The sequence below is a fragment of the Protopterus annectens genome, chromosome 9.part0, assembly GCF_019279795.1.
Source record: "Protopterus annectens isolate FY-2018-M chromosome 9.part0, PAN1.0, whole genome shotgun sequence".
NCBI lineage: Eukaryota > Metazoa > Chordata > Ceratodontiformes > Protopteridae > Protopterus > Protopterus annectens.
The window spans coordinates 1,064,365,114-1,064,376,039 of NC_056743.1; positions in this window are offsets into that span (position 1 = coordinate 1,064,365,114).

The window sequence follows — 10,926 nt, forward strand, 5'->3', positions numbered from 1 at the left end:
TTGTGTGGATTATCAGTGGTTTGTTTTGTGCACTCAGTTTTTTTCTACCTTTTTTGTTTATTAGTAAGATTTTTTGAGGAAAGAAGGTATGCAATAGCTATCGCTTTTCTAGAGTGGTGTCCGTTATGAAAGGCTTGATCCTGTTGAGGGATTCTAGTTTGATGAGTACTTTTTGATGATGATTGCAAGGGTTATATCATGTCTAAGGTTATTATCTATGGTCACCCATAGCAGCTTTGATTGTGCCACAGGTTCTATTATCGTGTTGTTAGAGGAACAGATGGAGAATGGAGATGATTAGGCTTGTGGCTTGTTGTTGACAAAGGGCATAAGTTTGGTCTTATTTAGACTGAGAATAAGCTGAGAATGTGAGAGAAAGTTTTCAATTTCATTAAAGGCAGCCTGAGTTGTATGATTAAGTGCAGGTAAGAAAGTAGCTGAACAAATGAGCATGGGGTCTTCGGCATATTGTATTATGGTAACATTTTTTATTGCAAAGGAGAGTTTGTTTGTGAAAATAGAGAAGAGTAGTGGTCCAAGTATGGAACCTTGAGGCACTCCAACTGAGACAGGTAAAAGAGAAGATAATTGATTGTGCTACTTTTACTGCCTGTTGTCAATCAGATAGGTAAGTTAGAAACCAGGAGAGTGTGGAATGGGATAGATTTAGGGATGCTAGCTCATACAGAAATTTTGATGGGAGACGGTATCAAACACTTTTGACATGTCAAGAAAGATAGAAGATACTTGGAGGCCACAGATTCTAAGCTGATTAATAGTGTGAGTGAAACTAATGAGAGCTGTGGTAGTACTGTGCTTAGGCCTGAAGCCATGTTGTGATGGAGACAGTAAATTATTGTCTGTAAGATATTGAAGTAATTGTGTATGAATACATTTTTCCAAGTTCTTAGCACAGGGGCAGAGGATAGTGATAGGTCTATAGTTATTCAGTTCTGTGGATGCTCCCCCTTTGTTTAGAGGGATAATGTCTGAAATTTTCCATAATTTTGGGATGTATTGTTCAGAGATAGACTGATTAATTAAGATAGAGATTGAGAAAGAGATAGTGTCCGATGCTATCGTAAGGAATTCATTAGGAAGTTAATCAGCAGCTAGAGAGGAAGGTTTAAGTCTTGACAGAAGTTTCTTAATGATGCAAGTAAGTACAGGTTTAAGATAGAAAGATTTATTGTTGTCATTTTGCATAGGTAGTACCAGGGGAGAATTATTATTGTTGTGTACCAGAGAAAGAATGGAACTGATGAAGTGGGAATTAAACGGAGACACAGTGTTGTCTATGTGATTGGAAGTGATCGGGTCTGAAGTTGTGATTTGATCAGGGTTTGTAAGGTTTTTGATGGCTTGCCAAAAGTTTTGAGGATATTTTTGGTAGTTATTTTGTATTTTTGTGAGGTATGTTTTTTTTTTCACTTTTAATTTGTGTTTTGGCTAGGTTACATAATTGCCGATAATTGAGCAGAGTCAGTTAATTTTTTGTCTTCTGGTAGTGATACCAAGTTTTGTCCCTTAGTTGGAGGAGGTTTTTGGCATCCTTGGTTAGCCAGGGTAACTGTTTTGGTTTGATGTGGCATTTTCACAGGGGGGGGCTACATTATTTAAAATGTTGAGAAATTCTTTATTAAAATACACTACAGCTTGATCAAGATTAAGGTATTTGAGAGGATACCATTCAGTTTTGAAGTAGAGTATTAAAAATTTCTGTTGACAAGTTTCTTTTGGTATGTATGAATTTGTAAACAGTGTTTTTAAGTAGGTGGACCCATTTTTTGATTAGGTAAGTGGGAGTGTGATCACTTAGGTTGTCTGGAAAGTATAGTAGCTTTGGGTAGATTTATTTGTTGAGGTCTAGTCCAGTATAGATTTTTTGTTGCTGTGTGCATGTACTCTGGTTGGAAATTGTCTTAATTAATAAAAGCCATGGAGGCTGATAAATTGTTTGGGTTTTTGGAGTTGAAGGAGGACTAGTCTTGGTTAAAAGCACCCCATAATTGTTTCCTTTTTATATTTAGAGGCTAACCAGCTAAGAAAATCTTCCAAATTGTTTGAGTTAGTTCCGGGGGGGTATGTAAGTTGCTATAAGAGCAATGGATTCATTAGGGTTAAGTTTTAGGTGAGTTGCAAGTATTGCTAGATTGTTGTTAGCAGTGCAGTTTATTGTTAGATGTTCCAGGGAGAGATTATCTTTATAAAGTATAGCTATGCCACCACCCTTTTTATGAACTCTGTCGTCTATAGATGTTCTATCCTTGTATTGCTATTTCAGTATCTTTTATGTGACATTTCAACCAGGTTTCCATTATTATAAGAATATCTGGGGAATATTGAGAAAGATTAGTATGGACGTCAGGAATTTTACTGAGTATACTTCTTAAGTTCATGTTTAGAATAAGTAGATCTGTATTGTTAAGTTGGAAACTAGAGATGTTGGAAAGGAGGGGTGTATTTTGTATATCAGTAGGGCCTAGATTGGGATGGATGTCATCATTTAGTTTAATGTGGGCTAAAAAAATTGGTGTAGGAATGAGAGTTTAAGAATGAATGTGACATGTCTGTTTAATAAGTGAGATGTAAAATGTATTTTTTTATATTTAAATGAGTAGAAGTAGATTGTTGTGTTATTGAGTAGGCATGGAGATGTTGTAGTTTGTTGGTGGAATATGGAGTGGTGTTTTGAGAAATCTGGTGGGAGAATATAAGTAGTTTACATGTTCATGATGATAAGAAGTGAGAAGAAATGCTATGAATAGTAAGAGATGAAATAGAGAGGGAATAGATTAATGGGAATGAAACAAATTGTTTCATGATAAGAGGACTAAGGTAGGATAGAAGAAGATAGATTGGCACAAGTGATGGAAGGGTTAAGTGTTAGATGAATGTTAGAGGGTTGGGTTTAATTATGTGAGATGTTTGATTGTCGGGTTGGAAATATATGGTGATTGGATGGTTTGTTTAGCCCTTAGGGATATATTTGCAGATAGGAGAGGTGGGTGAGAAATGGGGCAGGGTAGAGGAATGGAGTGATGGTGAATGAAGGGGGTTACACAAGGTAAGTGAGTGCCAGAAAAGTGAGCTGGTTTAGATTGTAGGTGACTAGTAGAGATTGGAATGAACTGAAATGACTGCACAAAGCAGTCTCAGGTGGAGCTTACCATGAGAGTTGATAGTTGAAGTTTGGTAATACCAGCAGAATATGCACAAGAAGGGAAACCAGGGATGGGGATAAGAAAAGAGAGAAAATAGACAAGGCAGGAGTGTAGATTATACCTGAGCAACAGAAAGGTTAACTGACTAAGACTGTCCTTAGGGAAAAATAGTGAGAGAGGGATTAAGAGCGAGTCATCTCTCAATAGAAGCACTGTATGCAGTCCTTATTAGAATGAACAACTAAACTAATGCTCATGTAAATATCTGAGAGTCTGGTACAAATTAAATAGCTGAAACGATTTTGAAATCACTTGAGAAACATACACTCTGTATTTTCTTGCTCCCAACTCCCGCTGTGTATGTGGTAGCTCAAATGCAGGCTAAGGTAACTCGCAGATAGTCCAATATATATTTTTATTTGCAGTTTTGTAGACTATTGATTTTGTGATTCTACCAGGGTGGCTTGTTTTTGGAGTTAGTTCTGTACTTCTTCCTGGTGGGTACAGCTGCTTCTATGCAGCTATTAACATGCTTGTACATGATTTTTGTGAGCAGTTCCACATAGGCAGCAGTGTTCTCAGGGTTAATGGGGGCTTGACATTTTGCCAGGTTCTCGTTTAATAGCAGGAAGTTAGCCTTAGAATAGTTCCTGAATATTCCAGGTTCAGCTGGGGGTCCAGGTTTTATTTTTACTTCAAAGGAGACCATTTTGTGGTCTGACCTTACCAGGGAAGGCATTACAGTAGGGGAAGTGCTGCACTCTCTCATATTAGTGAGGTCCAGATCCAGTATGGTTGCAGCCCTGGTTGGTGTATCTAGTCCAGGAAGTTTGGTATTTACAAAATCCAGGAATCTTTGTGCATGTACGTTTGGTGTCATATAGGATTCCAAAATGATAGTGGGGTAATTACAGTCACTTGTGAATATGGTATTGAGTTGGCTGGTTAGTGTTTATAATGAATTTAAATACATGGTATGCATCCCTGGGTCATAGATGGGGACCTAGAACTTACAAGGAAGTGGTATTGGATTTTGCCTATGGTGATTTGAACATGGAGCAGCTCAAGTGCATTGTCCAGTTTGAACAGCCTTGAAGTATATCTATTTTTGATGTAAATAGAGACACCTCCACCTTTAGTCCCTGCCTGTGTAGTAGCTGGCCTAAATCTGTGGAAGGCATTATAATCTTGCACTGTTGGTGTGCTCTCCATGGTTTTAAACCATGTCTCAGTGACCACACAGACGTCAGCATTCTGTAGGCTAAAGAGAGCTTCTAGAGAGTGGAGCTTTTTGTTTAGACTCCTAGCATTGAGCAGTAATACCTTTAGATTTTCTTGGTTTTGATTTGCTTTGTCAGAAGTACTTTCAGTTTGGGATTGCCTAAAAAGGCACGATGGTGTAAGACAATGTTTTAGCTAATATTCAAAGGCCTAGAAGGGAGAGCTGCAGTTCTTTGCCATGTATACACCACAATTCCTTTATTTCATAGAAGGGAGAGCTGCAGTTCTTTGCCACGTATACACCACAGTTCCTTTATTTCATAGAAGGGAGAGCTGCAGTTCTTTGCCACATATACACCACAGTTCCTTTATTTCATAGAAGGGAGAGCTGCAGTTCTTTGCCACGTATACACCACAGTTCCTTTATTTCATAGAAGGGAGAGCTGCAGTTCTTTGCCACATATACACCACAGCTCCTTTATTTCACATATGTTTGTGGGTTGTTCTTTACTTTTCCTTTGTGTCTTCTTTCTCCACATACTATCGCTTACATGCCCCCACAGCTGATGCATCAGCAATTATTACTTATATTTTTTTCTAAGACTTAGACATTAAACGTGCTTACTGCAATTTATTGTATAGAAATGATTATTTATGAAAAATATATCACTTACCTTGGAGGCTTGCCCCTAAGCCCTCTTGACTGCATTACCATCATTGCACCAGGACTCAATGTAGTTCCTCCTATTGGTTGTAAAGTTTTGATGATGTGTTCCCTGAGTAGTGTTTCACAAGGTAATGATCTGTTTAATTTAATACATCCTTCCAGCATTGTCCAAACTTCCTTTTCAGTGTCCTTTCCTTCCACTTATTGCGTCTCTTTTTCTGTGGTCACTTTCAGTCCTTCTATCATCCTCTGTTCCATGTTTTCGACTCTCTCATCCTTCATAAATGTTTCCATCTAACTTGTTTAATCCCTCATTTGTCCTGCTACCCACTTCTGAATCACCTGAACCATCTGATCCTCTCATCTCCTTAGAGCACTCCCTTTTCACCTTTGTTTTTGCTTCTTTCTCTGTTCTGGCTCCTAAATATTTTTTTGGAGAAGCTTCTGATTCTTCATAGGTTCATAGGTGTGTACTAGGCTAATTTGCCCTCTACCATCTTTTCGCTTTTTTCATTTTCTTGTGGTTATCATTGTGATTTGTTTACTTCCTGCCCATCACTTTTACTAGCATGTATCCTCTCTGTATTTTCCATCTTATCTTCCTTACAGAGGTTTCAGTATCTGACATTACACTTCCTGCCAATCTCTCTGTGCCACCAGTCCTATGTCTAAGGTTGCTCTCCCAATCCATGCATCGCAGTTGTTTTGTATTTTTGCTGCTCTGGTTGCTTAGAAGTCATTGATACTTTTGTTTAAATGTTTGAACGCCCTCCATATTGTCCAGCCTGAACCATTCCCCTTCCTGCACTACTTCTAGAATTACAGGGTATTTCAACCATGCATCTGTTTCATTCATTCTTGTTCATTCAATACCTTCAGCATAGCTTTTCTCCTTTTATAGATTGTTTCCGAGCAATCCTCAACTAGCTTTATGAACATTCTTGCAAATGGGATAATGTTAAGTCTTTTTGCTTGCCTTATTATTTCATTCTTTACAACAAAGGAATGGAAACATGACAAAACATGTCTGTGTCTTTCTGCTACTGCTTGCCTGCCACCGTCCCAGTATGTGTATCGTCTCTATTAGTGTTTATTTCCTCTTATTACAAATTTCTTATGTAATGGCTGTATTATAAATTGCTCCTGTTTGCTTTTGCTCATGCTCTGCTGTATTTTAACGTGATGTTACTTGTTCTTGAATGATTTTCAAGATCATCATTTTTCAATTTCTTTTTATTTTGTCTGTTAGTGCCTGTATTTTGTGAATTTGATCCTGCAAATCAGCTTTGATTGCTACTTTATCTTCCTCCAGATCTTGCAGCTTCCCTTTGTAGCCTTTCTACTTCATTTGCTGTTCTATTTGTTTCAAGGAGCTCACATTCTGGTTTAATTTGATTATCTTTTCAAATAAAAACACAGAATTATTGCTCCTTATTTGTAGCTGTGTACCCATCTTTCCTTCTGGGCTGTCTTTGCTCCCTAGGAATACTACCTTTATCACAAATTTCTGCAGGACCTTTCCAGATATCTGGTGTTAGGCAGCCATCATAGCTGGGCTCTCTAGCAACACCACCACCCCCCCTCCCCACACTCACAGATTTGTTATATCAAGCAGGAGCAACACACATAATTAGGTTTATTCAGTCTGTTACTGGGAGTGTGCAACAAATCATAGCGAAAATGGCAACTGCTATGAGGCTGCACTATGTCACCTTGTTACTCCATTCTTTATGGCATGTTACATAGAACACTGAGGGTATGACTGGGCTTCTGAAATTGGTCCTGCAGCTCTTGGCTGGTGAATGAGCTTTAAAATGCTAAAAAATGAAATCAATGCGTGATGTCTGAGACTGGTTTCATTGTCACCGCTTGGGTACTAGCAGGTATATTTATAGGACTGAATTCTCCTTTTACTATGGCTGGTGCATGTTTCTGTCTGCATTGATGGTGCTGTCTCAGTCACAGACAGGGGTGTTTATTTTGCCGTATGCTGAGCACATACTTTGTGTACATCTATGAAGCACATTTGCACAGCTGCATGCCATATGCTACAATGCTAAATGTGGACATTTGTGAATTACAAAGTCTTTTGGTATGTAATTCCAAACACACACACCAAGATTCTCCACTGAGCAATGTTTAGGCATATTGTTCAGTAACTGTACATTATGTTTATGGGTACCACCAAGTAATTGTGTATTATGATTACAAGTATTCCTCAATAACATTTCCATCTAGCTAATCTATTGTTAAAATACCAATAGGCAAAACATGTGTAAAGTGCATAATCTATAGTGTCCTGCCACCAGTATAAGAAAAATGAAGGAGCAAAAAGTGCATGTGGTAGACTGATCTTCTCAGCTTTAGTATTCAGACATGAACTTATTATTTAGAGATAACTTAACCTCTTCCTACCCTACTTCTCTGTAAATAATCTCTCTGACTGTACTTTACATTTTGATTCTTTCAGCACGCCAAATTATACACTCTGTATATAATGTATGTATATGTTGTGTTTTGTCATTCGTTCTATATGTAATGTCATGCATCTTTTGTCTTTACCTCAGGCTGAGGCTGTAATAGGTCCAATGAGATCAATGGTCAGCCCCCAGTTAAAGTCAAAATAAATAAAACAAAGTAACAAATACATAAATAAATGCATACATACATGCATACATACAAATATTTCAAGCACGGGCATTAATGCCCTTCTAGCCTGCCAATATACCAAAACATTCATTCCCATAGTTAGTGTCCAGGCTGTTCTTAAAAATATCTAAAGTAGTGCTTGCTTTAATGCAGTTTGGTAGTCTGTTCTATGCATCAGCTGCTCTCACAGAGAACCAATTGGTACAATTCTCATTTCTATAGAATCTTCTACATAGGTTGTCTAATGATTTTCTGCTATTTTTTTATAACCTCACACATTCCCAGAGATAGTAGTCTCTAAATGCCCTATATACCTGAATACAATCTCCTCCAAAATATCTCTAAGAAACACTGTACAAGTTCAGATATTTTAGTTTTTCATAATAACTTAAATGTTCACATCGATTGATGGTCTTGTTATAGTTCCTCTGTACTCTGTCCAGTTTACTCATGCTTGTTATCTTATAGTGTTTCCATATTGTTATTCCATTCTCAGGTTTGGGTCTAATGTAATTAAACAATGACTTCATCGTTTCTGAATTCCTGGACTTTATAAATCTTTTTATACAACCTATAGTTCATTAACCAGTTTGTTGACATGATCTACCCATATACCCAGGTCCTAAATGAATCTACAGTTTCAATCACTGTGTGCTGTACTATATATTCACCTTTCAGTTTATGTCTCCCAAATCTTATATGCTTAGTTTTTTATGTATTTTGCATATTATTCTCCTGTGCCCAAATGGTCAATTTAGTCAAGTTCTTTTGCAGACATGCCCTATCTCTAACACGTGTAATCAGTTTAACGAATTTCTGGTCATCTGTATACAGATTGTAGTATACCTCAGATGAAAAAGATAGGTCTGAAAAGATACAATCTAAACAAGTAAGGGCCTGGGACAGAGCCCTGTGGGACACCCTGACCAAGATTATATATTCCTCATTCCGAAAGAGGGATGGGCCTCCTTGAAATTGATTGTATGTACAGATCTGCAATTGTGGGACTCAACACATATCTGCTGACCTCAAAAGACCCAAACATAGTGAAAGTTTTGAAACATGAGGAGAATAAATCTAAGATGACTTCTCTGCTTAATCTAGCAGAAGCTTATCGGCATCAAGCAGGAATGGAAATCAAACCAGAAGTAGATAAAAAATCAGGCAGCAACTGAATGTGCCAAAAAACAAAAGAAAAAATATAAAGTGAAGGATCAGATGAGAAGGCAAGAAATGTGGAAAGAGCATAAAAATAGTTGCAAAGTATAGAAAACTTCTGGAAGAACCTGATGTTGATTAGGAATGAACACAGGAATGGTTAAGGAGTGAAACCAAGTGATGAAAGGTTAATATTGGCAGCCCAAGATAGTGGGCTGCATCCATGGTGGTTTATAAAGTCCATTGAACAAACGGGAGAAAAAGACAAATGTAGGTTTTGTAAAACCAAATTGAAAACAGTTGCACACCTCATTGCTGGTTGCAACATACTAATGGCAGAAGGACTGTATACTGAAAGGCATAATAATGTGGCAAGACTGTTGTACTGGGGATTGTGCAAACACTGAAATTGCCAAACCCAGTGACTACAGTATCTTGTGTACAGAGAGACACAAAGTCGTAAAATATCAGGATCTGCAGACAGAAACAAGAGCAATGTGGAAGAAAGATAGCCAGACAGTTCCAGTAGTAGGAGTAGGAGCAACGGGTCTTATAAAAAATAATTTACAATCGTATTTAGATATGTTACCAATACATGTAACTCCATATGAACTGCAAAAGGAGTCATTACTAGGCACATTGTGGGTGCTGCGAAGAGCAGTACTAGCTGACATCAAAGATTGAAACAATATTAATTTTCATGAACTTTAATCATATTTTGACTTAGGGATGGTGTCCATTTGCATCATTGTATTAGAAACCCAAAAGACATGGAGAAATTTAAAAAAATGTATATATATATTATATTCATAAAGTGGCAGGAAGCATTTGTAAAACAAAGCCAAATCATTGATAGGAAAAGGAGATTTTACCAATATGGATGACTACAAGTAGAGGTATATAAAAATGGCTGGAAGTTACTGGAAAAAATTAGTAATGGAACCAAGGCTTTAGGAAAAAATATCAGAGATGAGATGAGATGAGGCTAAGCAAAAGTTTAGACCACAGATTAAAGACTACCTTCTCTGTCAGGAATTAATAACACAGAATAGGCAAGGAAAAAGGGACAGATGATTGTTAATGGAAAGACCAATTCTAGCAGTAGAACACAAGTTGTTAAAAATGGATACTTAGGTGGCCGCGGCCAAGATGACTAACTGGGAGCAAACACCAGTGAATATTCTGTGACTAAAACTTTTCTCTGAGAGAAAAAAAAAACAAAAAAATAAAATTTGAAGATACTCATTAGCTAATTGTATGCATTAATTGCCAGAGAAAAGATTTATGGCTTCAAGTTCCTCAAAACTGTGTTTTTTTCTGTCAGAATTTCAACTGGTTAAAAGAGAACAGACTTCAGCATGAGTCACTCAAGAAATGGTACTTTAGATTCTTGTGTGGAAAAAAGATATCCAGTCAATACTGTTTCAGGATGGATTACTTAAAATTGACAAATTGGAAAAAAAACTAGAAAGTTTCAAAGAAGAGACCTGAAAAAGGATGGAACATTTTGAAATTCGTATGAAACAACAAGGGACATAAATCAGCATTATGGAAGAGACTTTGAATGGTCATGAAGGCAGAATAACTTAAGGTGAATTTCAGACTGAATTTCTTTTGAAACAAAATAACTGGTACATAGAAAAACTTGATCATTTAGAAAATAAACTGAGACAAAATAACATTAGAATTCATGGTATACCTGAAAACCATGAGGGAGACAATATAATAAACTTCATAACTACTTGGCTACATAAAACATTAAATCTGCCTGAAACTATCTTTTGGAATTGAAACAGCCCATAGATCCCTCAGAGTACCTTCTGAGAAGGAAAACTCTGCACCATGCTCAATTAATTCATGTGTAGCTTAGAAAAAGATCAAATATTAAAAATAGCATGGTCCAGCGCCCCAATTAAAATAGGTGAACATGTCATCAGAGTTGACAATGATTATTCCAGTAAAGGAAAAATCCTGCTTAGCACTGATCAAGGAATGTAAAAAAACAATATTAAAGCCACTTTGGTGTTTCCTGCAAGGGTCAAATTATTGCTTTGTGAAGAAGCCAAG